The sequence below is a fragment of the Cyprinus carpio genome, chromosome A8 (assembly GCF_018340385.1).
Source record: "Cyprinus carpio isolate SPL01 chromosome A8, ASM1834038v1, whole genome shotgun sequence".
In the NCBI taxonomy this organism is placed as follows: domain Eukaryota; kingdom Metazoa; phylum Chordata; class Actinopteri; order Cypriniformes; family Cyprinidae; genus Cyprinus; species Cyprinus carpio.
Window position 1 is genome coordinate 9,616,511 of NC_056579.1, and position 6,023 is coordinate 9,622,533.

The 6,023-nt window shown below is 35.8% G+C and overlaps 1 pseudogene; it reads left to right on the plus strand.

The window, feature by feature from the left end:
• Positions 1 to 236: 236 nt before the first annotated feature.
• Positions 237 to 5,461, plus strand: LOC122145992 (annotated as a pseudogene).
• The last annotated feature ends 562 nt before the right edge of the window (positions 5,462 to 6,023 follow it).

Below are 6,023 nucleotides of genomic sequence, written 5' to 3' on the forward strand. Positions count from 1 at the left end.
GCAGAAAGAGGGAGAGAAAGACAGTAAAAGAGAGAAAAGGGGGGTTAAATGAGGAGGGAATAGTGTTATTTTAGCAAAGTTATACTTCTAAATATATTTTTGTGCATTTTCTTTTAAACTATAAACAGAAAATGTTATATCTCCTGTATATGATGAAAGTCTTTTTTTTATGTCAAAAGCTTCTCAAGTTAAAAAATAAAATAAAAAAGGTGCTGTAAAACATAGGGGGCCTAGAAATGGGACCTAATAAAATCATCTTCTGTCTTCTCAGGTAGGTAGTAACTGTAAGTAGTGAAACATAACTGTTAACGGTTAACCAGTAATTCAGCAGTGTTGGCCTTTGTTACCAGGACCAAAAACAAGTGTGTGTGTGTGTGTGTGTGTGTGTGTGTGTGTGTGTGTGTGTGTGTGTGTGTGTGTGTGTGTGTGTGTGTGTGTGTGTGATAGCAAGCATAAGACTGAGGCGAAACAAACTAATAGAACAAACAAAATAGGTAACACTTTAAAATAAGGTTCATTAGTTAATGTAAGTTAACTACTTTAGTTAATATGAACTAAGAATGAACAATACTTCAGCATTTATTAATCTTAATGTTAATTTCAACATAATGCATTATTAAAATCAAAAGTTGTGCTTGTTAACATTAGTTAATGCACTGTGATTTAACATGAACTAACAATGAACGACTATAGATTATATAATCGACTATATAATTAATAAATACTGTAATAAATGTATTGTTCATTGTTTGTTCGTTTTAGTTAATGCATTAACTAAGATTAACTATTGGAACCTTATTGTAAAGTATTACCGAAAAAATACTTGACTGATATGTAGTACAATGAGATGTGGAGTATCGTTTGGAACACAGGCCAGTATTTATGGTGGTAGCTCTGTGGAATGACTGGTCAGCCATGAATGATTTAGTGGCTTGCCAATACACACTCATGTATGAGAAGACATCTTATGTCATGTACTTGGGACAGTTAATAAGACACAGAGTTTATAAGCTGTAACTTCCGATTGTTGCAAAAATGCCTCCAGCAGATATGTGAATCAGCAGATATGTGAATCAGTAACATAAAATAACAAAACAGCAAGATCCGGAGGAGGTTAAACACTAAATTTAGAACTTTTCACAGAATACAGAGTGTGTACACACACAGAGATCTCACTTTATGGAAAGATCTGGGTAAAGCATAACTTTAAATCTATGGAAAGCTTACATGACATGCTGTCATTTCCATGGACAATCATTCTGACTAGTGCCTTAGGGTGAAAAAAAAAAGAAAAGGGGAAAAAAAGAACTTGTGTTTAAAGTAATGTATTTACTGTACATTGAAGGTCTATGGGGAAGAACATTGCAGTGAGATTTTTTTTTTTTAGTGCAAAATTGTAAAATGTAGAATTCTGGTAGTGGTCAGACTACTGCTCTAGGCAGATAAACTAAATGAAATCAAATTTTGTCCAATACTGATAAAATGATAAAATAATGATACAATATTGATTTATTTTTTGGCTGATACAATGTTGCTGTTAAAATTATACATATCTATATATACAGTATTTTAATAAAATTCTAAATAAATTAAAAGGAAAACAAAAAATTCTAAAATCAATCATTTTAAATATTACAATAATTTAGAAATATAATATATAGTGTGAAAAATGGATATTCATTTTTAGATTTGCCAAAGATTACATTTAACAGTGTAGTTAAATTATTAATGTTTTTAAAGATTAACTTTTTTGAGCTTTAGATGATTGCATCTAAATGTAAAAACTGGGGAAAAGAGCATGCCAATTAAATATTCAGTATCAACTGAAACAGACAATCTCTAAACCACTCAGATGACAACTGATATGGTAATATATTGTGGGTTCGTAGATTTTATTACACTTGTCTCATGTTAACACAAATGTCTTAACTCTGTACTTTTGAAAATGTTTCAACATTTGTTTTAGTGCAATGACTTCTTCCACAGACATGCATTGTAAGCAGACCCTAATATTTTGCACCACAAAATGATGGGTATTTGTGCCCCAAGCTTAATATATGGCCTCTCTCACACATGCTCATATTCAAACACAGAGATTAGAGAATAAAACAGCCAATTAAACCAGAATGCCATTGATTTCCTCTTTCATATCCTCAGGCCCCTCACTTATTGTTAAATATTTAAGAGGATTTTATTTTTTGAACTACAGAACAAGGGACCTGAATCCCCCTCTTTCAACCTTTTCCTCCTCCCTCCATTACCTTTCTCTGTTGTTCATTCCAGCTTCTTCTGTCCCCATGGCAGAGCTCAACACCCCCAATGTTTTGAAATTTCTCTGCTTCCCTTCACAGATTCTCTCCGCTGGTACATTTTGATCTCTACAGTTTGCTGAAATAGCCTGAGTGTGGACTGCTTAAGTTTACACAGCTGGCACAATCTTTTGGCTTTTTCATGTTCACTCAGATCCACAATTAAACAAGTCATATCACCCAAGTTATATTCCTTATTTCATCCCCCAATAGGCAACACAAGAAACACAAAGACTACGTTAAGCATGAAGCACTATTCACACCTCATTAAAGGACATGCTCCTTCCTGAATAAACATCTATAAACACATTATGAGCCATGCATTTAAGTATAGCTGTTTTTTTTTTAACAAAATGTGCTGATGAGGGCATTCAGGTGGAACATACTGGGCATCTCGTAAATCATGGGATTTTCTCTGGGTATAAAATTCACCAGGACTTGAGTATATAACTGTATAGAGATTCCAGGTAAATGTATGCAAAATACCGCTTCAAAGATTTAAAAAGTAGTGAAATAATATGGCTTATATTACGATATTTTTCTAACAAAATTCTTATGCAAAAACAAATCAAATCGCACGACCGAGACAACCCAAACAACGGTCAGTGTTCAAACTCCTGCTGGCATCTACTACCACCTAGTGGATATTAAAGTAATTGCATACAAATGACAAAACTACCGTAAATATGCAGTATGCATCAATGTGCACTTATTATACAGTTTAAATGACCGGGGTGGAGAAATTGAGAGTACAAAATAAACGTATACATTTGTTTGTGTAGTTGTGCGTATACGAGGCACTGTCATCCTACCAGAATAATGAAGCAGATTTGAGTATATAAACGAAGTTTATTTTAGATGCTTTTCATAAGGGTTTTCACAATATCTCATCCTCATTCCACCAAGAGTGCTGGTCAGTCATGGATGAATGTGAATAGCACATTTATACAAATGCACCGGTAACTAAAAACTTGTCACCCACTTGGTGTCAGTAGCTAGTTATAAAGTCCAAGACGACACTCGATGTATGTTTAAAATGTGGAATCATGGAATTAGATAATATTAGGTTCTGAATATCCATCAAAGATTTTTTGTCATGATTCTCGTGAACGTTTTAAAATCAAACTATGTTTTTTTTTTAAACATACAGACAGAGAGAGCGAGAGCAAGTGAGAGATTAAGCGTGTGAATTACATCTCTGAGCCTGTGTCTCTCAACAGTGTTGCAGCAGCGTTCATTTTCTACAAGAACAGCGCCGTTGTTACCTCGCTTGTGAGAAATGTCATGTTGCTTTTAAGTTGTTAAACTATTTTACAGATAAAAGCGTCAGAGTTTAGCGCGTGTTTCCGAGTGTGTCTGTAACGTTACTGTATGTGTGTGCGTCTGTAAGGAAGAGAGAGCGGCAGAAATAGAGTAGCCTACGTGCTTTCCGTACATAATAAAACATAGTCTTGTTGCAAAAACATGGTAATAATCTGTCGTTTTTATCCTATAGTTTGCTACATTTATTTGCTTGGCCAGTGTCGTTGTGGATTTTGGTCATTTTGCTGTTTTAGGCAGTAACTGAAATCATTTGGCGAAGTGATATGGACATGTAATGCGGTCAAGACCTGCCTGGAACTACATTTGCCGTGTGTTTCCTTGAAAATTATTGCACGCCTTAGAACGTTCATCAGCCAATCAGATTCAATCATTCAACGGCGTAGTGCATATATATAACAGTCAGAAACCATCACTTACTAGCAAAACATTACATATTCTTTAGTTCAGGGTGGGGCTTTATTCTACCAAGGAATCGCTCTGCATAAGTGGCACGTCAAGTCAAGTCACCTTTATTTATATAGCGCTTTTAACCATACAGATTGTGTCAAAGCAACTGTACAGCATTTAGGAAAATAGTGTGTCAATAATGCAATGATTTAGGAAAATAGTGTGTCAATAATGCAATGGGCAGTTCATAACTTCTTTTAAACTGAATGCAATGATGTCATTATCCAGAAATCAGTTAAAGTTTAAATCTGTGCGATCACTTACAAAACGATATCGCTTAAGTATACTTATATCGCTGGAAATGAAGTGTCCCCAGCTAAGCAAGCCAGAGGCGACAGCGGCAAGGAACCAGTAACTCCATCTGTGACAGAATGGAGAAAAAACCTTGGGAGAAACCAGGCTCAGTCGGGGGGCCAGTTCTCCAGCAGTTAAATTCCAGGCTGCAGCAAAGTCACATTGTGCAGAGGACTCAAGAGCAAGAGACCACACAAAATGATCTGGTGGCTATTGACCAATCTGGTGTGCCACTTCACTATTTCCTCAATTCATTTATGTTTCCTGATCTTCCAATTCCGACTTTACATAAACTTGCCTTTTCAGTTTAACAGGCTGCAGCGCCTTACTACAACATAAATACCATTCCAGGATTTGTAGATCCAAATTCCCCAAATTTCAACTTCCAGGCCAATCTTAATGACTCATCCTGCAAGGGTCCAGTCACAAATCTGACCTTTGTTGGCATTTACCAAAAATGTACTCTATTGTCAGCAGACGAAAATGTCATCTGTGATGTGCTTGCACACACAAAAAAATCCAAATACTGGCGGTTATACATGCCATCAGCTGGACACGGCCTCTTTGTTACACAAAAAAAACAGTAGAGCAGGGTTACAATCAATATGAGTGCCATAAGAAATGTCATTCATGCTGGATAATTTTTGATTGTTGTGACAATATGTGGAAATGTTTACTACATGTGTCGTGCAGAAATCGACACTTACTGGTGCTCCACAAATCAGACAGTCCCTCAATACTCTGGATATGTTTTTGGAGATCAGTTCGGACTATCTTTACAAAACCCACAGACCAAATCTCATGACTGTCCTCCAAATTACATTGCACAAATATTTTTGACCAATGACATGAGGATTTGTCTGAGCAATGACTATGAGGCAGGAACAGTATCTTCTGTGCCATCTGGGGGTTTCTTTAGCTGCCAGTCTGGCAACCCTCTTGCAAGGGACCAGTACTGTTGTCCACCTCAGCACATCCAACATATTGCTGCCATTAGCGATGGCTGTCAGATATTGTACTGTGTCCAGTCAGGTGAGTTTATTGGTGGCCACTTAAAACCTATTCGCCTCCCACCATTCACAAAATAGGGCGCTGTCAGATATTGTACTGTGTCCAGTCAGGTGAGTTTATTGGTGGCCACTTAAAACCTAGAAAATAATGTTTTATTGTTTTTTGGAACCTTAATCAGCATAAACACAGGTATTCATTACACCAAATACACAATCATCATTTTTTTTTTTTTTGTTTTTTTTTTTTGAGTGAGGCGGGGCATAGAGGAGAATTTTGGAACCTTAATCAGCATAAACACATTTCATTACACCAAATACACATCAAATAGCAATATCATATTATGAATTTATTCACTGTGATGGTCAGAGTGGTGTAGAAAGTCAGAGAAAGCAACAGAATACAAATGAAAACCCCATTCAACCTCTATTCCCTTAGTTATGTCAGAAATTTTTAAGTACAGTATTTTAAAAGTTAAATCTTGATCAACTTTGTAAAGCTTTGTAATCAAATTTTTAGTATTTGGCTATAGGGAATATATTTTTGTGGTTCTGGGTATAAGGGATGCTATTTACAGCTGCTTTACAGCTTGTGTTAATGATGAACAGTATTTTGTATTTTTGTGTATACATTATTCCAAAA